The sequence below is a fragment of the Centruroides sculpturatus genome, unplaced genomic scaffold (assembly GCF_000671375.1).
Source record: "Centruroides sculpturatus isolate CEXI.00-Female unplaced genomic scaffold, Cexi_2.0 scaffold491, whole genome shotgun sequence".
In the NCBI taxonomy this organism is placed as follows: domain Eukaryota; kingdom Metazoa; phylum Arthropoda; class Arachnida; order Scorpiones; family Buthidae; genus Centruroides; species Centruroides sculpturatus.
Window position 1 is genome coordinate 153,264 of NW_019384702.1, and position 27,497 is coordinate 180,760.

Consider the following 27,497-nt stretch of genomic DNA (forward strand, 5'->3'; position numbering starts at 1 on the left):
TACTCGTTATTATCGTTTTCAATTTTTTATAAAATCAATCCCTACCCTCAAAATTAAGCATTTTTACCATTTTATAATATTTAAAAATATAAAAAGTTATTAAAATAAAATATCATAACAGATGGAGTCTCCAATTGCCGGGAAAGTTAAGCAACTCTTTGCTGAATTGTTTTTTTTTTCAACTTTGAAATTAAACCTGTTGTAATTTATGCTATTAAACTTTAATGTGAATTACTAAAAAATGGTAATTATCATTAATCATGGTATACCAAGTTGTGTCAAGTTGACAAGATTTTTCGGTTGATGCTTACTTGAACGTAAAATCTGGTGTTAAATTTGAATGAAAAGAGCACAAAACTTAACTTATTAAATACATAGCATTATATTTTTCTACTTTTCCCTTACTTATTTAAGCAAAAATAGTATTTGTCTGATTTAAATTGAGATATACAACAGCCTTGTGTACAGTACGCATCAAATATTAATTTGATGTGTTGATGAGTCGACGTATGGCCTACACAATTTATTATTAGGATTCTGTACAATTTATTAAAATACTAATGGAGAAAATTATTAATTAACTAACTGTTAGAATAGTGTATCAATTAACCTGAAAGATTAGTTCGATGTAAAACTAATAAATCATTTACAAAAATTTATACGAAAGGTTATTAGGATGGAAAATTTGTAATTGAATTTTTGCCTATGAAAAATAATAATAATCATTATCAGTAAAATCGATATTTATCATAATAAAGTGTAACTAAACGTAATGTATCTTAGAAGTTGCAAGAAGATAAATTGATTTTAATAATTCCTATAAGTGTATGTATGAATCCTCTGCAGTGTATTGTACAAAGTGGCTCAGAAATCAGTTGCCCGAGATCTATTTCTTTAAAATGTATCCCAGTTAACTTACTTTTAAGTTATCTTTTAAGCATTAAAAAAGGGGGTATAATAAAGATTATTGTATGTATTATCTTCAAGAATGACTGTAGATAAAGTATATAACTGAGAAATGGAGGTCACAGGGGGCCAAATGGGCCACTTTCTTCCCTGTGCCTAGTAAAAAATTTCACAAAGTAAAGTGATTGAGATACGTAAACTTTACACCTTCGACCATTGTATATTATAGAATGCAATACTGTCTGTATTTAGTGGCGCGTTATAGCTTCTTGGGTTCCAAGCAAATTTGAATTAGGGGGTCCCACGTACGGTGTTAACTGTAGACATTTTTCTTCAATGGAATTTTTTCTTATAAAAGATTGGTTTTATCGCTCCTGTTGATGGGGATTCCAGTAAATTGTTCTCTTTTGCCCATAGGATAACGTGCCACTTACTATAGTCTATAATCTACTTGTGAAAACCCCCCAAAAATTAAATAATTAAATAACAATGCATTGTAATTACGTGTTTCCAAACTTTACCTCTCCCCTGTAAAATTTTCTGTGAATACCCATGAGCGTATCTATGATAATTTTACTTAGTTAATCTTAAAATATATAATAAATGATAGAAAATGGGCCACTTATATTGAAAGAAAGGTTGTTGTGATGAAAGAAAGTTTTCATGTTTGTAGCTTTTTTTTTCTATTTTGCATAATAAACAGAAGTGTTTCTTCTGTAATTCGTAGAAAGTGAGTTTATTCAGAGAAAATAATCAGACCGAAACAGAGAATATAAATAGCAGAAAATTGAAATCAGAATGGAATAAAGATCAATATTCTTGAAACAAACCGAGCATATTTTTATTTCGGTTCATCTCTATCAATCTGAATGAATATTTCTAGATTTTATATTTATGTACATTATTAATAAAGCCATCAAATATGAAGTTACATTAATTTAAAGCACAGCGATAGTGTTTATCTATAATACAGAGTCATAATTATATGCTTCTATCGAAATAATCATCAAAAAGAAACTAATTGAAACTTCCTATTTTCATTAGTTTCAACATTTTGCTTACAATAAATAAATTAAATTCTATAACTTTTACGATAATCTGTAAGGATTTTAAAGGAATTATAATGTATTTGAGGTTAAATAATATATTAAAATTAAAGGAATTAAAATTAATATTATGCAAAGGATCGATTTTTATTACATTTAATTCGGTATTTGTATAAATAATCAAGCAATAAACATCTTAATTAATACATACAAATATATATATGTATCGTTGGGATGTTAAGGAGAGCAAGTTTAACATTAATGTATCTTATTAAATGACATAATTATTTACTTAGTAGTAAATTACTAAATAATGCTTTGAATTAATTTATAAAGGAAATGAACTTGTGTAAGATTATATTAGTAAAAAACAAAAATAAAGATAAAATTTCGTTACTCGATGCATTTCTGTTTGATTTCATACACTTTCATTTCTTTCATAAATTCAATCTAAAAATAAATATGGAAGAAAATCGTTTTCATGTCTCGTGTTTTGATTAGAGATTTACTAAATTCTATTTACTCTGTCAAATCTTTTAAATAAAAGAAAATGTAAAACTAATATTGATAGATTATTCTTATTATTATAATAATTATTATGTATATTTCTTTTTTTATTAAAAATAATATTTTCGTTTTATTTCTTTGTCTAATTTAAATAAATTAATTAAATTTTTATTATTATTTTTTATATGCTTTTTTGTAGGAAAAAAAAAGTCAAAATAGGTAAAGGGTTCTATACCGTTCAACGTATCAGCATTAAATTTATCATTGACACCATAGAAAAAATATTACGAGAATTCCCAAACCGTCCCTAAAGCCCACCCCTTTTAACATAAGCGCGAGCAGATTTTTTGTGTTTTGCAGTTTCATTACAGTATTATAAATACACGGGTACATTTTAGGCACTAAGATCATTGTTTTTATTACCCTCTCTTAATCCAATCTCACCAATTTTCCATCCTTTCAAAGGTGTGCCTCAAAATTATATTTTTCACAATATACTAGCGATTATTTTACGCAATTTGTATTTAAAATTGTATCAATTTTTCAATAAAACAAATACAGTAGAGCGTCGTTTATCCGAATCAATTGGGGACTGGGGTTGTTCGGATAACTTATTATTCGGATAACCGATTATGTACGAAAAAATATATTAACCTATCCCGTGTTGAAATTTTTCTCCGTTGCGTGTCGCTTCGCGTTGAATTTTCGTCGATGTTAAGCCTAACGTAAACTTTTTAAAATAATAATCGTGGCTATTGTATCGTTAAAAATGATTTCTTTATGTTTTACAAACGAAATATGTACATTGAAAAATATAAAAACAAATAAAAATTATACTTTAGGTCGACTGGAATTCTTTCGGATAAACGACGCTCTACTGTATAATTAATAGAATAAGTTAGTAGTTGATAACAATAGTAAAGTTATCTTGTCTTTTTTAACATTATATAAAGAAAAAAAATACTGTACTTGCTTCTTTACTGAGGGATTATATTCAAGCCTGTTGACTGGGTAAGATCTATTATTCTTGAAGACAGCTTCGGGCGCCATATTGTTGTTAAAACGACAACATTCTTTGGTTTATGTCATATAAATATGGTGTATCCATGCATTGTGAGTCTGTAAATATAAAAAAGAAGCTTATCGGATTACATTATAAACATCTAAACACTAGGAATGAAGATGCTACATTGTAAACAGTTAGAAGATATTAAGTTTCCGAATAAAAAAAGAAAAATTATAATAATGATAAATATTTAATTGTAAAATAATACCATCAATACACGTTTTTACCGGCATTTTTAATACTTTAACAGTGCAATTTTTTTTATATACAGGGTGGCCCAAAATTCTGTTTACCGTACTTCTTTACATGTGTTCCAGATACACTCTTGAACATAAATTGTAAACTGAATTTAGAGTATGTTTTTCTTTTATAAAATTTATGTAAACATATTTTAAAAAGTACAGATGAATTAATTTTGTATTTATTTAATTAATTCAGTTAATTAACGAAATGATTTTTGGTCCATCCTATAGAAAAATGTGTCTTGTTAAATCAGCAATTAATAATATAATATGTAAAGATTAAATTTAATGAGTTTAGTAACCTTGAAAGATGATAGAAGAGATAAAATTACATAAAAATGTCCATGAACATAAGCGGTTCTTCGTTAATCACGGAACATATAATGTCCGAAAGCTGTAAACGACGATGATTGGTAGAAGATGAAGTTATCTTAATGCAGATTGGCCGAATCAAAAATTGACAGATTCTAAGCCAATTATCGTCAATATCATTACAAATTCAACCAATCGCCGTTGATTGCTTCTAATATTTTATCTTATTTATTTAACAGAGGACCACTTATGTTCAAAGTTTTGATTTTTTTTTATAGTCTTTCGATATAACTATATTTTCTTAATATCACAGCATGTCAGTTGTTTTATTTACACATTTTTGCCCTACTAACTGTAAATGTATACGTTATTATTGCTTTAAACGAAAATAAAAAAAAAAGAAAAATTATAAGGTATTAAAGAATTAATTTACAGGATGTTTAATGCCAAGTTATTTCTGTTACGGTATTATGAGGATTTTGATTTTATATATCTCTGCTATGCTACGCTCGCATATTGCATAATTCGTTACATAAATAAACTTCATCTTATTTTCATCAGTACTCTACTATTAACGAACTTTATAAAACTTTTATACTATAAAAAAATGATAATATTTTTGTCAGTAAATTTATCTATTATTTATTATAATTTATTTACGTAAAATATACAGAAAATAAACTTATATTTGACATTTAAAAAATTTTAAAGTATAAATGTAACTGTTGAATGTAAGATTTTAGTAATTACGTTTAAAATTTATTTATTTTTTTTTTAATATTTTAACCTAAAAATTGGCAGGAATCAACACGTAATATTTTAAGTTTAGTTTGCTTTTGCCAAAAAACTATAGAATATAAAAATTAAAGTTTTTGTTGCCAACAAATGTAAATATCTTATAATCCGAATGCCCTTCGCTTAAGAGATGCAATAAATAATTCTCAAATTTCTCGTATAGATGCATAGTTTTTTTTTAATGCAAATACTTATATTTTTATCGAATATTTCGGTGTTTGTTGTACCAAAAAAATAACACCTGCCCTCAAGTATTTTTAAACACAGAAAAAAAAAAAACACTACTGAATTTTTCTGGGTGTGTGTTCTATGCAAAATATTTGCATATAATTAATTTGTATTACACGTGTTGTATGTTGTATGTTTCTGTAATGTATACTGTGTATTGTATAATTGTATGTTTCTGTATTATATGTTTCTTTAATGTTATGTAGCTTATGTGTTTGAGGTTCTTGATCCTGTGTATAAATGGTAGGTTTTGGGTTAATTTATAGAAATTTCTTTCTAAATTCACTCCTATTTTATTATTATTCACTTCTTTAACAAATTATATTACTTGTATACATCAGAGTAGAGACGTTGTTAATTATGAATTTGCTATTGGTTTATAATTATTCCTGAAAAAAAATTAATAATTTATGCTTACGACTGAGTTTAGTACGACTGAGTTTAGTAATTTCGTATGATGTAAAGTCTTATTACTGTATTAAAATAAGACTTTATATCATACGAAATTACTAAAATAAAATTATACATTTCTATATATAAAAAAAAATTCCTCTGTTCTATGGGATTTAACCAAGTTAACCCGAGTTTATTGTTGATTTCTTTGGACGAAATGAAGGTAGGGATGTAGCCAACTTCGTTTCCTTGTAGCAAAACCTTTTACACACGCGACATTTATCACATCTTCTATAGGATGGAGGATAAGCGACAACTGACATCACTTTGCAGCAGTAAGAAAAGTCGGTCACGTGACAAAAGAAGCTTTGTATAGGATAACAACAGACAAGACACGAAAGGAATAAAAAATAAAATTCTTTTTTTAACATTAACATGATACTTTTATAATGACAAAACCCACTCGAAGTATTGGTCGATAGGCCTATATAACGAGACTTTCAAAGAAATTAAATTTATTTTAATATCATTAAAATAATAATAATAATAAAATTCTTTATTTAATTTTATAACATTAATTAAGTCATTAATGAAATATTTTGTAAAGATATTTTAGTTATTAATAATAATTATTATTGTAATGATAATTATATGGAAAATTCTACTGACATTTTATAGAATTAAATTTATTTGTTTTTAATTAGCTAGTAAAAATTATTTATTAATTAGAAATTAAAATTGTTTCTGTATTTTTTACTCCGGTTTAATTGTATTCTTCTTTTTTTCGTAAGATTCGCGTCGCATCGCAATCCATAACGCGACGCGAATCTAGAAAGGTATTTCATATTATTTTTTGCTAAATTCCTAATAATACTCTTTGATAGTTATCCGATGTTATGTCGCGTTATTGATATTACTCAATGCAATGTCTCTTAACACTAAACATCATCCTAATACTAACTTCCTAAAAATGAATCTTTTTCGCATTGTCGCTTGCGCCAACGCGTCGCTCAATTAGAGATGCCGTTACGCGAAATAACCTCGAGCATTCTTCTAAAAATAAGAATTAAATCATATTTCTTCTTCTTAATATTCTATCTGTTTATTTACAATTAAATTCAACAACACGCATTGTCGCAGGTGAATATAATTAAGCGATTACGTACGCGACGCAAGATCGCGTCGCGTCGCGTGTTATATGACCATCAATAACTTGCATAAAATTATTAAAGTGATACAAAAGTAATTCCAACAATTCGTTGTGCTATATAGATGGAAAAAATGTTAAATTTGTATATTTTTAACAGCGCGATAAACAGCTGTCAGAATATAGAACGTAACAGAGATATTTGGCAGTTGATTCCCATGTTCATGTTCATGTTTTCCTATTCTTTTTGATTAATTTGTAACAATTTCTACATATATATATATAAAGATTAATCTTCGAAAGTTTTCTTTTTTTTTTTCTTAAAATCGATTAATAGAAAAATCTATTTATCGAATATATATATTGCTACTTTATATCGATTCGAAAAATTCAGAAATTTCTCATTGATTCTAACAGATTTTCTTAATTCTTTCTTTCTAGAAATGTCTAGGATGACTGCAATGAACTTCTCAAATAAATCTCTGGAATGAAATTTTAAAATTCTGTGGAATAGATGAAGAAATTTCAGATTCTAGAATGAATGAATATATTCTAGAGATTAATTCTAGAATGATTCTCTAGAATCTCTTCATTCGTTACAGATTTATTTTATATATTGTAGAATAAACAAATAAATCTCACATTCTAGGGATTCATTCTAGAATGATTCTCTAGAATCTCTTCATTCGTTACAGATTNTTTTTAATTATTATAAAATGGCAAAAAACGCTTTATTTTGAGGGTCGGATGAGTTTTATTAAAAATTTTGAATGGTAATAACGAGTAAAATCGTCATTAATTCTGACCCTACTTGATATACACGCGATCCTCTTTATCTCCCCACCCGTTCGACCTTTAACCACCAAAATTTAATAGCATTAACCCCCATAATATATAAACCGTCCTGCAAAATTTCAGAAATTTTCGATAGAAAACACAGGAGTTATTAAACTTCAAACAGGGTGAACAAAACCGTGCTCACCTCACACACACAGTAACGTCCATACATACAGGGAAAAAAAACACTTAAAATTTTTTTTTTTTTGCATTTCTCGACGTTTAAAGGTCCCCCGAGTCAAAAAATGTAAAAAATTCGGGGGTCATTTTTTGACCGATCGCTATACTTTTCTCTTGTTACGTATAACAGAACCGGAGAAAGTAATTATATTTACTGTGAGTTATCGTATATAATCGATTTACACACGAAGACATTTGAAAGTTTTATACGTTAACATAATCGCCATAATGTCAGGAAAATTCAGTCAAGATATCGGGAGTGAAAGCAAAACAGTGTGGAGTGAAGTGTTTTGCAAATAGACTTAAGTGAGGAATTTAGTAGAAGGGAGAGTAGCGTGATTTCTATTGATAATAATTTACCAACTAATACACTAGCGAAGAGTATATTGGTGTGTCGAATTGATCAATGGTGTTGCAATTAATAATTTCAAAATTGTTTCTCTTAGTATCAACACTTATGAGAAAATTTTAAACAAATAAACATACTTAACAAATGAACTCCTCGTGTGTTTAAAGTGCCAATTTGTCTCCAAGTGTTAAATGTTTTAAGGGATAGAAATGTTTAATAAAGGATAATAATAACGAGCAATTACTGGGCTACGAATCTAATTGTATTTTAATTTAAAAAGAAGATTTCTATGTATCTGGTCTCGATTTTCATCTATCTAACTCAGTTCTATAGATAAAACGACAGTAGGAATGCATAGGTGTTCAACAACAATGATAATCGATGGAATAAAATTATAAATTATAAAGCTTCATTTACATAGTTTTGTCTTTAAACATATAATTTACAGATTTAATTACTAAAATTATCAAATTCGTGTATTGAAATCAAGAATCAATGGAGGATATAACAAGGTTATTATATTCTCAATTTTACTCTAAATCATTATTATTATTATAGTTATTATTCCTTGAATTTTTAAATCATGATACTTCAGAACTAAATACAATCGTAAGTATTTATTACTTTGCAAATCTTTACAACTGTAGAAGAATATAATACAACGAAACTGAAGAAAGAACAACAATAAAATAAAATAATATTTAGAAGTTTTCTATAACAAAATCGAGCTTGGGTTTTGATATTTAAACGAAATAAATGTTTTTAAAAATGCAAATAAAAAAAGTTAAAATTGTTTGTGGCGCCATCTGTTACGAGATTTTATTAAAAACTTTATTAAAAAAAACTTAATTTTGAGGGCAGAGATGTGTTTTATAAAAAAAAAAAACTGTAACTGCTAATAACCAGTAAAATCTTTATTAAGTACTGTACTTCCTCACTCGAGATATGACACGACATATTATCCTGTTTATCTCCCAACTCCGTTGACCTTTAACCACCAAAATTTACAAGCATTAATGTCCCTAATATATAAACCACCCTGCAAAATTTCATAAATTTTGGACAAAGGGCACGGGAGTTATTAAGCTTTAAATTGGGTGAATAAATTCGTGCCTTCACATAACAAGCATAGATTTAGGGGAAAAAACTCCAAATTTTTTTGCATTATGAACGTTTTCCTAGTCCAAAATATAAAAATCTTGGGGTTTAATCTTTTTTTTTTTTTTGACCGATTGCCATACTTTTCCTCTGTTATACATAATACCCGGGTAGTAAAAGTGATAGAAAATAGAACAACGAAATTAATTATAAAGAAAGAATTATCGATAACAAAAGACATCCTATTACTTGAATTCATTTATTATAATTAAAGCACGATAATATAATTAAAATTAGATTTATTTACATTAATTTGGAGGTAACGTTCGATTAAATACCGCTAAAAGGCATTGAGATAATGCCGTACATAAATCAAAATTAGACGAACCATTTATATAGATATAAATGTGCTACGTATCGACCAGTTATACAATACAGCAGCAGCAACCAGATCTAATTCTTTAATATGTAGCCAATAGGCATTTGTATAACGCTATACACAAGGAGCGCACTTCGTTTTTTTTAATTACAAATTTAAAAATATATATATATATATAATTTATAATTAAAAACGAAGGAATTATTTGAAATTCTTTAATTTAAAACTGATTATTTTATTTAATATTAATTAATGCCTTCGTTATTACACTTACAAAGGCACATACAAAGGCAAAAGACAATGTATAAGTGTGAGAAAGTATGGCCATCGGTGAAGAAATGACCCTCTCCCAAAAAATACTTTTTACCTTTTTTGGACTCGGAGGACCTTGAAACGTCTAGAAATGCTAAAAAATTCAAGTGTTTTTTCTGTATGTATGAATACTGGTGTGTGTGTGTGTGTGTGTGTGTAGGAGGGGCACTGTTTAATTAAAGCTTAATAACTCATGTGCTTTCTGTCGAAAACTTCTGAAATTTTTCAGAAAGGTTTGTACATTAGGGGGGGTTGATACTGTTAAATTTTGGTAGTTAAAGGTCGAGGGGGTGGCGAGATAAAGCGGGTGATACGTCGTGTCATATCTCGAATGGGAATGGACTTAATGACGATTTTACTCGTTATTATCGTTTTCAATTTTTTATAAAATCAATCCCTACCCTCAAAATTAAGCATTTTTACCATTTTATAATATTTAAAAATATAAAAAGTTATTAAAATAAAATATCATAACAGATGGAGTCTCCAATTGCCGGGAAAGTTAAGCAACTCTTTGCTGAATTGTTTTTTTTTTCAACTTTGAAATTAAACCTGTTGTAATTTATGCTATTAAACTTTAATGTGAATTACTAAAAAATGGTAATTATCATTAATCATGGTATACCAAGTTGTGTCAAGTTGACAAGATTTTTCGGTTGATGCTTACTTGAACGTAAAATCTGGTGTTAAATTTGAATGAAAAGAGCACAAAACTTAACTTATTAAATACATAGCATTATATTTTTCTACTTTTCCCTTACTTATTTAAGCAAAAATAGTATTTGTCTGATTTAAATTGAGATATACAACAGCCTTGTGTACAGTACGCATCAAATATTAATTTGATGTGTTGATGAGTCGACGTATGGCCTACACAATTTATTATTAGGATTCTGTACAATTTATTAAAATACTAATGGAGAAAATTATTAATTAACTAACTGTTAGAATAGTGTATCAATTAACCTGAAAGATTAGTTCGATGTAAAACTAATAAATCATTTACAAAAATTTATACGAAAGGTTATTAGGATGGAAAATTTGTAATTGAATTTTTGCCTATGAAAAATAATAATAATCATTATCAGTAAAATCGATATTTATCATAATAAAGTGTAACTAAACGTAATGTATCTTAGAAGTTGCAAGAAGATAAATTGATTTTAATAATTCCTATAAGTGTATGTATGAATCCTCTGCAGTGTATTGTACAAAGTGGCTCAGAAATCAGTTGCCCGAGATCTATTTCTTTAAAATGTATCCCAGTTAACTTACTTTTAAGTTATCTTTTAAGCATTAAAAAAGGGGGTATAATAAAGATTATTGTATGTATTATCTTCAAGAATGACTGTAGATAAAGTATATAACTGAGAAATGGAGGTCACAGGGGGCCAAATGGGCCACTTTCTTCCCTGTGCCTAGTAAAAAATTTCACAAAGTAAAGTGATTGAGATACGTAAACTTTACACCTTCGACCATTGTATATTATAGAATGCAATACTGTCTGTATTTAGTGGCGCGTTATAGCTTCTTGGGTTCCAAGCAAATTTGAATTAGGGGGTCCCACGTACGGTGTTAACTGTAGACATTTTTCTTCAATGGAATTTTTTCTTATAAAAGATTGGTTTTATCGCTCCTGTTGATGGGGATTCCAGTAAATTGTTCTCTTTTGCCCATAGGATAACGTGCCACTTACTATAGTCTATAATCTACTTGTGAAAACCCCCCAAAAATTAAATAATTAAATAACAATGCATTGTAATTACGTGTTTCCAAACTTTACCTCTCCCCTGTAAAATTTTCTGTGAATACCCATGAGCGTATCTATGATAATTTTACTTAGTTAATCTTAAAATATATAATAAATGATAGAAAATGGGCCACTTATATTGAAAGAAAGGTTGTTGTGATGAAAGAAAGTTTTCATGTTTGTAGCTTTTTTTTTCTATTTTGCATAATAAACAGAAGTGTTTCTTCTGTAATTCGTAGAAAGTGAGTTTATTCAGAGAAAATAATCAGACCGAAACAGAGAATATAAATAGCAGAAAATTGAAATCAGAATGGAATAAAGATCAATATTCTTGAAACAAACCGAGCATATTTTTATTTCGGTTCATCTCTATCAATCTGAATGAATATTTCTAGATTTTATATTTATGTACATTATTAATAAAGCCATCAAATATGAAGTTACATTAATTTAAAGCACAGCGATAGTGTTTATCTATAATACAGAGTCATAATTATATGCTTCTATCGAAATAATCATCAAAAAGAAACTAATTGAAACTTCCTATTTTCATTAGTTTCAACATTTTGCTTACAATAAATAAATTAAATTCTATAACTTTTACGATAATCTGTAAGGATTTTAAAGGAATTATAATGTATTTGAGGTTAAATAATATATTAAAATTAAAGGAATTAAAATTAATATTATGCAAAGGATCGATTTTTATTACATTTAATTCGGTATTTGTATAAATAATCAAGCAATAAACATCTTAATTAATACATACAAATATATATATGTATCGTTGGGATGTTAAGGAGAGCAAGTTTAACATTAATGTATCTTATTAAATGACATAATTATTTACTTAGTAGTAAATTACTAAATAATGCTTTGAATTAATTTATAAAGGAAATGAACTTGTGTAAGATTATATTAGTAAAAAACAAAAATAAAGATAAAATTTCGTTACTCGATGCATTTCTGTTTGATTTCATACACTTTCATTTCTTTCATAAATTCAATCTAAAAATAAATATGGAAGAAAATCGTTTTCATGTCTCGTGTTTTGATTAGAGATTTACTAAATTCTATTTACTCTGTCAAATCTTTTAAATAAAAGAAAATGTAAAACTAATATTGATAGATTATTCTTATTATTATAATAATTATTATGTATATTTCTTTTTTTATTAAAAATAATATTTTCGTTTTATTTCTTTGTCTAATTTAAATAAATTAATTAAATTTTTATTATTATTTTTTATATGCTTTTTTGTAGGAAAAAAAAAGTCAAAATAGGTAAAGGGTTCTATACCGTTCAACGTATCAGCATTAAATTTATCATTGACACCATAGAAAAAATATTACGAGAATTCCCAAACCGTCCCTAAAGCCCACCCCTTTTAACATAAGCGCGAGCAGATTTTTTGTGTTTTGCAGTTTCATTACAGTATTATAAATACACGGGTACATTTTAGGCACTAAGATCATTGTTTTTATTACCCTCTCTTAATCCAATCTCACCAATTTTCCATCCTTTCAAAGGTGTGCCTCAAAATTATATTTTGCACAATATACTAGCGATTATTTTACGCAATTTGTATTTAAAATTGTATCAATTTTTCAATAAAACAAATACAGTAGAGCGTCGTTTATCCGAATCAATTGGGGACTGGGGTTGTTCGGATAACTTATTATTCGGATAACCGATTATGTACGAAAAAATATATTAACCTATCCCGTGTTGAAATTTTTCTCCGTTGCGTGTCGCTTCGCGTTGAATTTTCGTCGATGTTAAGCCTAACGTAAACTTTTTAAAATAATAATCGTGGCTATTGTATCGTTAAAAATGATTTCTTTATGTTTTACAAACGAAATATGTACATTGAAAAATATAAAAACAAATAAAAATTATACTTTAGGTCGACTGGAATTCTTTCGGATAAACGACGCTCTACTGTATAATTAATAGAATAAGTTAGTAGTTGATAACAATAGTAAAGTTATCTTGTCTTTTTTAACATTATATAAAGAAAAAAAATACTGTACTTGCTTCTTTACTGAGGGATTATATTCAAGCCTGTTGACTGGGTAAGATCTATTATTCTTGAAGACAGCTTCGGGCGCCATATTGTTGTTAAAACGACAACATTCTTTGGTTTATGTCATATAAATATGGTGTATCCATGCATTGTGAGTCTGTAAATATAAAAAAGAAGCTTATCGGATTACATTATAAACATCTAAACACTAGGAATGAAGATGCTACATTGTAAACAGTTAGAAGATATTAAGTTTCCGAATAAAAAAAGAAAAATTATAATAATGATAATTTTCAATAAAACTATCNAGATTTGTGTTTTAATAATTATTCAAAATAATTTTTTTTTCTTATTTATATTTTGATTTTTATGTCTAACTCTTTACTTGTGCAGTAATTGTTTATTGCTTATTATCTAACTCTTTACTCCTGTTAATTGTTTATAGATATAGGACTTGGATTTACTTGCAAATTTCCTGATAATTCTAAAATTTTGGGAAATTCTCACTCTGAAAAATTTTCACTTGTAAGTCAATTTTGACTCTCAGTATTTCTCACTGCCATAGGTACAGCATAATTGGAAAGTATATGCACTTCCCAATTTACAATTAACTGCTATAACAAATACACATGACCAATCTTTCACTATTGTCAGTAACATGGTCAACAGTTGGATATACACTGCTTAGATTATATGAAAAATTCAGAATTGGACTACTATTTGAGTAGTCCAGATGATAAAAGTTTTGCAATTGTTTTTTATCATTTGGATGACTTTTTGGGCTACTTAGTTTTTTCAGGTGACTAATTATCTGAATTTAATGAAACTCCTGATAGGTAAAAGCTTATTCACAATAAACACACTACTTCTACTACTACTACACATTATTCTTTTAATTTCATCAGTTGTTTTATTTTATTAGGTAATTAAAGGCATTTAACTCATAAACAAAAGCCTATAACAAGTGATCACTACACACAAATTTGGTGAATTAACAAAATAACCAACAGGAATGGAAAATAATTTTTATAATTAAAGTGTTAAACATAGGTCTTTTTCAGAATATTTTAAGTTTAGTTTGCTTTTGCCAAAAAACTATAGAATATAAAAATTAAAGTTTTTGTTGCCAACAAATGTAAATATCTTATAATCCGAATGCCCTTCGCTTAAGAGATGCAATAAATAATTCTCAAATTTCTCGTATAGATGCATAGTTTTTTTTTAATGCAAATACTTATATTTTTATCGAATATTTCGGTGTTTGTTGTACCAAAAAAATAACACCTGCCCTCAAGTATTTTTAAACACAGAAAAAAAAACACTACTGAATTTTTCTGGGTGTGTGTTCTATGCAAAATATTTGCATATAATTAATTTGTATTACACGTGTTGTATGTTGTATGTTTCTGTAATGTATACTGTGTATTGTATAATTGTATGTTTCTGTATTATATGTTTCTTTAATGTTATGTAGCTTATGTGTTTGAGGTTCTTGATCCTGTGTATAAATGGTAGGTTTTGGGTTAATTTATAGAAATTTCTTTCTAAATTCACTCCTATTTTATTATTATTCACTTCTTTAACAAATTATATTACTTGTATACATCAGAGTAGAGACGTTGTTAATTATGAATTTGCTATTGGTTTATAATTATTCCTGAAAAAAAAATTAATAATTTATGCTTACGACTGAGTTTAGTACGACTGAGTTTAGTAATTTCGTATGATGTAAAGTCTTATTACTGTATTAAAATAAGACTTTATATCATACGAAATTACTAAAATAAAATTATACATTTCTATATATTAAAAAAAATTCCTCTGTTCTATGGGATTTAACCAAGTTAACCCGAGTTTATTGTTGATTTCTTTGGACGAAATGAAGGTAGGGATGTAGCCAACTTCGTTTCCTTGTAGCAAAACCTTTTACACACGCGACATTTATCACATCTTCTATAGGATGGAGGATAAGCGACAACTGACATCACTTTGCAGCAGTAAGAAAAGTCGGTCACGTGACAAAAGAAGCTTTGTATAGGATAACAACAGACAAGACACGAAAGGAATAAAAAATAAAATTCTTTTTTTAACATTAACATGATACTTTTATAATGACAAAACCCACTCGAAGTATTGGTCGATAGGCCTATATAACGAGACTTTCAAAGAAATTAAATTTATTTTAATATCATTAAAATAATAATAATAATAAAATTCTTTATTTAATTTTATAACATTAATTAAGTCATTAATGAAATATTTTGTAAAGATATTTTAGTTATTAATAATAATTATTATTGTAATGATAATTATATGGAAAATTCTACTGACATTTTATAGAATTAAATTTATTTGTTTTTAATTAGCTAGTAAAAATTATTTATTAATTAGAAATTAAAATTGTTTCTGTATTTTTTACTCCGGTTTAATTGTATTCTTCTTTTTTTCGTAAGATTCGCGTCGCATCGCAATCCATAACGCGACGCGAATCTAGAAAGGTATTTCATATTATTTTTTGCTAAATTCCTAATAATACTCTTTGATAGTTATCCGATGTTATGTCGCGTTATTGATATTACTCAATGCAATGTCTCTTAACACTAAACATCATCCTAATACTAACTTCCTAAAAATGAATCTTTTTCGCATTGTCGCTTGCGCCAACGCGTCGCTCAATTAGAGATGCCGTTACGCGAAATAACCTCGAGCATTCTTCTAAAAATAAGAATTAAATCATATTTCTTCTTCTTAATATTCTATCTGTTTATTTACAATTAAATTCAACAACACGCATTGTCGCAGGTGAATATAATTAAGCGATTACGTACGCGACGCAAGATCGCGTCGCGTCGCGTGTTATATGACCATCAATAACTTGCATAAAATTATTAAAGTGATACAAAAGTAATTCCAACAATTCGTTGTGCTATATAGATGGAAAAAATGTTAAATTTGTATATTTTTAACAGCGCGATAAACAGCTGTCAGAATATAGAACGTAACAGAGATATTTGGCAGTTGATTCCCATGTTCATGTTCATGTTTTCCTATTCTTTTTGATTAATTTGTAACAATTTCTACATATATATATATAAAGATTAATCTTCGAAAGTTTTCTTTTTTTTTTTCTTAAAATCGATTAATAGAAAAATCTATTTATCGAATATATATATTGCTACTTTATATCGATTCGAAAAATTCAGAAATTTCTCATTGATTCTAACAGATTTTCTTAATTCTTTCTTTCTAGAAATGTCTAGGATGACTGCAATGAACTTCTCAAATAAATCTCTGGAATGAAATTTTAAAATTCTGTGGAATAGATGAAGAAATTTCAGATTCTAGAATGAATGAATATATTCTAGAGATTAATTCTAGAATGATTCTCTAGAATCTCTTCATTCGTTACAGATTTATTTTATATATTGTAGAATAAACAAATAAATCTCACATTCTAGGGATTCATTCTAGAATGATTCTCTAGAATCTCTTCATTTGTTACAGATTCTAGGGATTTATTCTAGAATGATTTTCTAGAATCTCTTTATTCATTACAGATTTATTTTATATATTGTAGAATAAACGAACAAATCTCACATTCTAGGGATTTATTCTAGAACGAATTTCTAAAATATATCTCTAGAATGAATGAAGAGTTTGTAGGGATTCAGTCATTAAAAGAATCACGTGACTCTCGGTCCATGCCGGAATTTCATAAATAGTTAATCGGGACTTTCTGCCTCTAAGCTTTTCATATCTGGTCTCGGTTTTCATCTATATAACTCCGTTCTCGAGACGTACGAACGGACAGACAGGCGTCAGTGGAAATCTATACGTCTGAAATTTAAAAATTGCATCCCAACAAGTGTATAAATTGTTAATTTAAATATAACTTTTAAAAAATAAATCAAATAAATTAAAATTTTATATCGATTTTAATAATTTAATGACGTCTATAATCTTAATAAAATAATAAAATTTTCGAAAATAAATAAATAAAATTGATGTCTAATAATACTCGAAATATTATTTTATTTAATGGCAAATAATTAAAATTTCATGAGTATTTGTACTTTTTTAATAGTGAAAAATCTGTGTGTTCGACATAGAAGATAACAACGACGTCATCGTCGTCGTCGTCCAATTTGCTTTTATTCAAAAATTCAAATTGACAGTAATCCGTTAAAACATTATTTTCTGCTACATTTGCTCGTAATTTACCGAATGAAATGCTATAACCCCATTAAGCACACTCTCGGAACTTAATTATAGATTAATGATGCATATGCAAAGAGGGAAAGGAAAGCAAAAAAGAAAAAAAGGAGGAGGAGGAGGAGGAGGGGGAACTTTTGTTTGTTCTTTAATTCATAAAAAAGGAATGAAAGAAAAAAATGATGACGAGAATTTTGTTTGCCGTTTAATTTTTTATTTAATTTTAATTAATATATATTATTATTTATGTTAAATTATGTGAAAAATAAACCAAAAAAAAGTAGAGCAAATTCTCTTCGCTGATTGGTTGGTTTGAACGGAATCTATGTCTGATTGGTTAATTTCTCTATTACGTAATTCATTCGTTCCAANTTTTATTTAATTTTAATTAATATATATTATTATTTATGTTAAATTATGTGAAAAATAAACCAAAAAAAAGTAGAGCAAATTCTCTTCGCTGATTGGTTGGTTTGAACGGAATCTATGTCTGATTGGTTAATTTCTCTATTACGTAATTCATTCGTTCCAAATCTTAATTTTTAACGTACTTTACGACCAATAAATTATAGTTTTTGAATATATTTGCATGTAAAGTACGTTATTCTCATTAAATTTCATTATTATTGCTCATTGCATTCGTAGCTAAGAATTAAGTTTGGTACAGTCTAACAAATAAATTATGGTAGGTGATTTATGCATATTCTACTTTATTAACAGTCGTTTTTTGGAAGAAAAACAAAACTTTGACTATTAATTTTTGAAATTAAAATGATTTTTTGGAAGAAAGATTGTATATTTGGTGTTGTCAATGGCTCACTTTTATTGCCTTTAACTATAGGATCCTCAGAGGCTTTAGGAATAAAATTCAAGCTGAAAAATTTATAAAAAATGAATAAATAATTTTAAAATAATAATAAAAAAGTTATTTATAAACAAACAGTACTTTGTGGTACGCTTAATTCTTCTTTATTCTGATCGTACTCTTTACATCATCCTCTCAGATCACCCTCCAGAGCAAAATCTTAGTTACTCCATAGAGAAATAATGCATTAATGCTGAAAAAATAATAATGTTATTATTGTGCCAATATTTATTTAGTAGAATTTATTATATCAGAAGTTAATTTTAGTGATTTTGTTTCGTTTGAGGTAATAAATTCGCTAAAATTCATAAATTTAATCGAGCTTTCGGCCTTCGTGGATTTCTATGTAAACACGAACCAAGTGGCGAATTATCCCGTGTGCAAAAAAGGCAATTGCCTGATGGCCCCACCAACAGGGTACCCCAAACCAAAACATTCCCCTCAAAAAATTCCCTCTAAGAAAAACGTCTGAAGTTAACACTCCGTACATGGAGCTTCCTAATTCAAATTTGACACGCGCCATTTTATAAACCCTTTCAATTGTATCCAAACAGCATTACAGGAGGCATTCACACGTTGTTCTAGAACACATGTGAATGTCTCCTTATTGTGTGTTAACTGTTAAGTATGCATTTCCGGACATACAGTTTATAGGAACACTTGTGTTGGCAGGAATCACCACCGAAGTTTTCGCTCATATTTTGAAGCCATTCTGTATACTCCTCTACAGTAAAACTTCATAAAAAAAAGAAAAAATGACATTATGAATGAATCTTAAACGATAAGACAATTAAAAAATATATATATTATAATTCTGAGCAATATTTAATTACGATTAATTCGATTAAATTTGCATAATTTTCTATATTATTTGCTTGATTTTGAATAGTTGATCAACAAGATTTAATGTCTTAAAGTTGAGCAAAAGGGCGCCAGTCTATCTGGAGACACCAAAGGATGTGTGATATGATTTTTTTTTTCCACCCTCTCATTGTAGGAAGTGTTTACACCACTTTTCCTGATCATAATTAAGCACAAAATAATAAAATATAATTAAATTTTACTCTTTTATTATTATATTTGAAGTATATTCTTATTAGTCACACGAAAAAACTTGTGTGAGCCGGAACTCGAATATCTTTTACCGTTGTAGACGGGTTATTCATTACCTAGAAAGACGTCTATTTAATAAACTGGAATATATATTCGTTTTTAGAATCGAATTATCGCAATCATTTCTCAATTTTTTTTTATTCCTGACTCCTCTCGTCATTTCCGTTGCAAGGAAAATTGATTCAGAGCTCATATAATAAAAATTCCAGGCTATTGAACTCGCTACATTCCATATCTTCATCGTAGACGTTTGATTAAACACAAAATTAATTTTCTGACAAATAAATATCATGCGAGATACGTAAATGAATCAATCGAATATTTAAAAAATTAAAAATCTTTATCGATTTAATTATGAATTTTATTTTATTTTTTTTTCCCTTCAATTTTAATTAAATTTTTATTTATTTATTTATTTTTTAAAATATATAAATTGGAATTTCGCATAAATCTAAATCATTTATAATAATCGATAGAAAGGAATTTTCATTATAAAGAAGGCGAAATTTTAACTTTGAAAAATTTTCATTTATCATTTCGTGCGTTAAATTTATCAATTGATTTGCCTGGAAAGATAAATATTTACGTGTTACGTTGGTTAAAAATTCGTAAATTTCAATTGGACACAATGCAAATATTAATTCGTGTTTACATACGAGTAATGAAAAATTTAATATTAAGTAAAATTAATGCGTACAGTCGCGAGTAAAATTGAAAATTACAAATTTTAACGAATGTAATATAAAATGGGAACGAAATAACGTCATTTCCGGAACGTACCGGATATTCTTATATAGTTAATCGGAGTTTCATACTCCGATCTGGTCTCGATTTTCATCTATCTAACTCCTTTCTCGAGATTAATGAAAGGCAGACGGACAGACAGTTAGACGGACGATTTTAGGAATTTATAATATTTTACAATCCAATTTTAATTAGGCTGTAAATATTTAGAAAAATTTCAGTTTTAAGGAGAGTAATCGAAGCGAATTACGACGTGTTCTTCTTGTTCGATTGTCGTGTAAAATGATCGATCAATTTGCAATAAAATTTAAGTTTGACTACATTAAAAATACATTTAAAAGAATGTAATGCTTTCATTTTACTGTCTTCTACTGGTTTTAATTAAAATGTAAAGTCGTATACATTAAAAAATCCATACTGTAATAAGGGTATAACGAACGTATCAATACTTAAACGTGGAGAATTTTACTGCATATTTTTAAGTTTAAAACATAAAAATAATGTTAAATGTTATACGAAAATGATTTTTAAAGCATCAATAAATGTTTCGATTTTTAAATTGCAGACGTGTCGTGTGTCTGTCCGTTCGTTCGTCCTTAATCTCGTTAGAACGGAGTTAGATGCACTAAAATCGAGAGAAGATATTTATTTATTTAAATTAAAAAAATTGATTTTAAAAATTCGAGTAATTATAAAGTAATTTATGTGGATAAAAGAATAAATAATGTACATTATTTTTTAAAAATTATCATAAGAAACTTTAAAGAATTATGGAGTAAAAAATTTAACAGGAGGAGGAGGAGGAGGAGGAAGACATTTTGTTTTTTTTTCCCTGTATTTTCTTTAATTTTCTTAAAACACGCACGAGTTAACATTGATTCAGTAGTAGAGATTTTGCTAAATTTCCTTTTGGTTCAATGCTATTCATTTAATTTAACAATCGAGAAAGGGAGAGTGGAATGCATGTAGGTGTTAAGATGGCTATGAAATATTCCCTACTGTCAAGGTCTATGTTATTAATGAAATTTTCTCTATATCAATATGACGAGAACGGCCATTAAATCAATAATTATCTCTCTATTATTATTATTTTATGGCTCTAATCTTGTTTATTTACGTTCTGAATTCCGTTTTTTTCTTTTTTTTTACGAATATTGCGGTGTTTTAATGTTTTCCGGGTAAGCACTATCTTTACAGTTAGCTCGTCCGTTTGTATGAACTAACTAATGAATTACTGTAAAAGAAACTGCAAAAGATGATTATTGAGCACTTAAAATCTATAAAATTAACAGTAAAAAAAACATTTCGTATGCTAAAATATTTCGTATTTTTCGAGAATTTAAATGCTTCGTATACATTAAATGCTTTTATATGTTTATTTTATAGCAGTTTATGTATGTCTGTAACATTGCAGTGAGTAAATATTTATATTCCTGATTTTCATAGAATGAATATAAAATTATATTCTACAGAAAATTCTTAACCTAGACAAGCATTATACAAAAGAATTATCGATTTGAATTCGTTGTAATTTTAGTAAAACAAAGCTTAAGGGAGGAATGGTACTCTTTAAACAGAACTTTAGTGAAATTTTTAACTTAATTAGTAATGCTTTCAGGACAAATTATCTGAACTTTACAGAAGATATTCGAATCTTTAAACTAATATTATTAAAAATCCTATTAACTAAAGCTCAGATCGTTCATTTGTATATCGAAAACCTTCGTAAATCAAGTAAAACTTGATAAATTTTTTTGTTTTCCTTATAAGCATGTAATTAACCTATAGAATTTCAATTTTACGTAATTGAAAATTAACTGAATGTAATTTAATCCTTATAAAAATGAATTTTAAAAGATTTAACATATTATTTAGCCTATTTAAAAAGCTTAATTATAGAGAATTTTTAGTATAGAAATTCTATATAATAACACAATAATGATAACTGTACAGAAATGTAAGTCTTCTGATGCAAAATATGCTTTGAAATATTTTAAATTCTCCCAGCATCTATCTAAAATACAATTTTTCTTTCTTTATAGAATAAAGGGATCAATGTAATTTAAATTTTTTTGCAGCTCAGCAATAGATATAGTGGAAAATACGTGAACCATATAAAATTGGCTACTTTTGTATTGATACAGCGAATGCACCAAACAATAAATGGAATTTATATTGTTAAAATAGTGCAGTGGATTGGATTAGATTATCGGTCGTTTGTAATGCTTCTTGAAGGTTCTATTTTATTTTTTTATTTTTTTTAAATAATTACTAAAATAAAATCAACTAAGATCATTCATAACTTTAGATCTAAACAAGGATTTCGATTGAAGAAGTTGGATACTTGCCATAATTAATGGTAAATCTTATTGGTAGAAGAAAAATTAATAATTCCGAGTAAATATAGTAAATTTTTTTAATCTGAAAAGATTAAAAAATATCGTTCATATTATAAATTTGCGTTATGAATTAAGATATTTTAAGTTAATTTTGAATGTTAGTTCCTTAAATCTATCAAAAAGAATGTTGTTTACATAAGTAAAGCGATAAGTAAAAAAAGCTGGCAACTTTATTGCTGATGTTTCCCGTCATTCTATGTGTTTTCATCCTTATTAATTGCTAATTTTATCTTTATATCTTCAGATTGATTGGGGAGATATTAAAGGAATGGGGTCATATCTCTCGAACTAATTGTCCGATTTTCCTGAAAATTTCTACAAATATTTAAGACTAATATACGAATCTTCGTACGAAATTTCAGAAATTTTGGACAACGGGCACGTGAGTTATTAAGCTTCAAATTGAATGAACAAAAAATCGTGCCCCACACGTACACATTAACATCAATACATACAGAACCCCCAGTTTTTTAAATTTCTCAATCCCCAATCCAAAAATGCAAAAATTTTGGGGGAGGGGGTTAATTTTTTAACCGTTAACTATACTTTCCCTGTTACATAACAACTGGAAATTCAAAATGACCTTAAAATTTTCATAATATTATACACTAAATTTGATTTAATTATAAATAAATTTAGACTTATTCGTATTTGTTCGAAGAAGATTAAATTAAAAAGTTAGTTTACATGTCAAATTAGTAAAAGATTTAAATATTACTCAAAGATAATCTTACATTTATATATAGACCTATATAAAAAAAAATTACTTTCAATTGCAAAGTGATTAAATAAGAATTAAGAATTAATTAATCATTCAAATAAATTTAAAGAAACTTAAATAAGCTATTCATTAATAAATCACAGGATTTCTTCAATGCTTTAGAATTCTCAATTAACGTTATTAATTACTAATTAATGTAAATAGTAAACTTTTTAGAATTTTGACTGTCTTGAGAATATTTAAATTAATAAATATAATTTAAGTGTAAATTAATTAAGTTTTATATTTAGTTATAAATTTATTTAAAAGTAACTTCAAAAAAATTACATAAATCCAGCAAACGAGTTGCATAACTTTCCCAGCAAAACAACTTAAAATCGTGTGTGGTGCCATCTGTCATTTTAAAAAATAAATAAATAAATAAATACTTTTTATATTATTAATTATTATAAAACGGTTAAAAACTTAATTTTGAGAGTAGAGATGAATTTTATTTCTTAAAAAAAATTTGTAAATACTAATCAAGAGTGTAAAGTCCGACTCTACTCGAGATATGACACATGACCTTGTCTATCTCTCCACCCCCTTGACCTTTAACCACTAAAATTTAGTAGCGTTAATACATCTCATACACGAACCTCTCTGCAAAATTTCAGAAATTTTCGACAAAAGACACGGGAGTTATTAAGCTTTAAATTTGGTGAATAAAATCGCCCCCTCCCCACATACACACAAACACTAAAAAAATCTATACATACAGGAGAAAACACCCGGGTTTTATTGCATTTATGGACTTTTCAAGGCACACCGAGTCCAAAATTGTAAAAGTTTTGGGAGAAGGGGGGTCATTTTTTTTAATGATCGCGATACTTTCCCCCTGTTATTACGTATAACAGAACAGGGGAAAGTAGAATAATTTATGTGGTGAATTTTCTTAGAATATTATTTAATAAAAAATAAACTGTATAATTCACGCTATACAGGATGTGCTGTGTTTAATGTATAAATATTATACAATTAATCCAACATCTTAATTTACGATGCCATAAATAACCTTCTATTGTAATTATATAAGTAACTTTAACTCTCTCTCTCTCTCTCTCTAAATTCGTCTGTCTGTCCGTCGTTCTTTATTAATCTCGAGAACAGATGAAAATCGAGACTAGATTTGGAAAGTTAGGGGACGAGACCCCAATTAACTATGTAAGAAATTCGAATTTGGACCGGAAGTCGCGTCATTTTTATTTTTAAATTTAAATGTGTTTAAAAAATTGAAGCCCGGTATTGTGACGAAGACATTGTGTTCGTTTTATACAAATATAATCGAACGTGCTATAGAAAACGTAAGTTAGTATTGAAGTCCTTATGAATATATGAAGTTTCTTATGAAGTATGCAAGACATGGTGCATAAAAATCGTAATAATTTATGTCGATACGAATTGAAAAAATCGGTAGAGATATTCCTTTCGAAACTATTTGTCAAAACCGATTATCATATAAATAAAAAAATTCTAATTTTCGTTAAAATCTTTTATGTCTGATGTCTTATGTATAAAACACAGAGAAAGAAACGTATTTATAGAAACGTTTGTCTGTCGTAAACATTTCCTTAACATCATTGTATTTACTTGAATTTCATCCATATGGAACCGGATAAATTCAATGTAAGATCTACGAATCTTGGTATTGTTCTGGAAACAGGAAAAGAAAAAAAACTTTGATATTTTTATTCCTTTTTTTTTTTCTATAAAGAAAGGATGTTGTACTGTGTTAAGAGCATGAAATTTTCGTATAAAAATGTATTTAACTGTTGTATAATACCGGGATGCAATTTTTAATCGTCATTTCATTTAAAAAATAACGTGATTTCCGGAGGACTTTTATGGGAAATTGGCTCCCTAATTAAGTTTTTACAAACGTGAAGAAGCGTAACACTCCACGTGTTCGGTGATGTTACCTACTTGGCTACTTGTGGGTTACGAAAATTAAATAATTAAGTTTAAAAATTTGTGAAATATTTCATAATTTAATCTATTAATTACGAGTATTTTTCACTTTTAAATACGTTACTAAGTGGAATTCTCTCATTGAAAGAACACGAAACATTATTCAAGATGGAGTTATTGGATACTTCTATGACAGGCAACTTAATCATGATTAGCAACCAAAGCATTTAACTGAATTCAGATGACAAGCGAGTTATTAATGATATTAGTAATCAAAGCATCTGACAAACTGATATGATACATGGCATGCTACTGAATTGAACATCAGCTATTTTTAGGGGTATTTTGATTACTAATCATGACTAAGCTGCTTGTCATCCACTCATATTAATAGTTTAATCATGATTAGTAATTCAAAATATTAACTGAAAGGGCATCAATCTAAACTACTTATTAGCTTAGTTAATAATCGAAGTGTCTGAATGAATGAACGATATACGTCATACGCTTTTATATGTATCAATACTTTGATTACGAATCTACTTATCGGTGAGTTTCTCTCTCGCGAAATGGTACCATTATGACCGTCACGTGACTTGTAACCGGAAATGACGTGGCGGAAACTTTGAGGGTGAATAATTGTCCAAGGAACTTTTATAACCGTGTTGTTGCTTTTAGCTTTTTTTTTTTTTTTTGGTGGATCCTCAAGAGATAAAATCTTAACCGTTGTTTCAATGAGTTTTATATAATTTCAATTGTAATTTTTTTTACTTTCTGGGTTGTTATAGGCCTATATAACAGTGGGAAAGTATGGCTATAAGAAAATAGTACTATATATGAATAAATTTTAAAATTTGATTACGTTTTAATATGAGTTGACGTCATAGACGACGAAGGCTTTTAAGAAATCGCCATTTTGTTTTTATGGCATACGAGAGAGAGAGAGAGAGGACATTTCAATGCAAATGTCATCGTTACAGAAAACAGAACAGTTAAAATACATTATTCTGAACGATTTGTCGATAAACAGAACATGAGATACGGGGGAAAAACATCGGTAATTATATAAAAATAATTGATTATATTAATTAAATATGTAACGTATAGAGTAGAGTCGCTGTTTATCATGAACAATTTTCCTTTTTATTTGTTAGAAAGATATATTAAATGCTAATATTTTAGGTCACATTCAGCTGTCTTTTGGAATAAAGCCAAAAGTGAAAACTTTAATATATCGATATAAATAATAAGCTATTCTTCTCAGTATTTTTAGATGTATACAGAAGACATGCAATACTTGATAAATTGATACTGTGCATATATATATATATATATACACACATGCAACACACCCAGACACACACAAAACACATTGTACAAACAATTACATTCTTGCAAATGGGCTATAAAATTTTATAAAATGATTTATTCTTCTTTCATTTCAATTATTATAATGTGATGTAATATATCGGATTTTATGGGAAAGAGGAAGTGTTGACATTTTCGTATCCTGTATCTCGAAATGTATAGCCTGATAATGCCATAAAAAATTTCCTTTTGATGGTCGTTCTCTATGGTTTTTACAACAATATTGGAACCGAAATGTTTCTAGTAATGCATTTTGGCTCTAATATTGAAATATTTATATTATGATGTAGATTAAGAACGAAATGTATATAAATAACTTATATGTTACGTCATAATATTCAAATATATAAATATTTATATATTTTATTTTATAAAACTGAGTTTATCTTATATAAATCATTCTAATTTTTAACAAGTTTAAGAATTAGGAAAAAAGTTGGGGTTTTTTCTTCTTTCCCTTATATTTATTCACCTATTTTAAAGCTTAATAACTCACGTACCCTTTGTCGAAATTTTCTGAAATTTTGCTGGAATGTTTGTGTATTAGGGAGATT

General features: G+C 27.5%; 1 protein-coding gene across 1 annotated transcript in view; it reads left to right on the forward strand.

The window, feature by feature from the left end:
• Nucleotides 1–27,497, forward strand: part of LOC111627587 (octopamine receptor beta-2R-like) — a 139,830-nt gene that overhangs the window by 22,415 nt on the left and 89,918 nt on the right. The window lies entirely within an intron of this gene.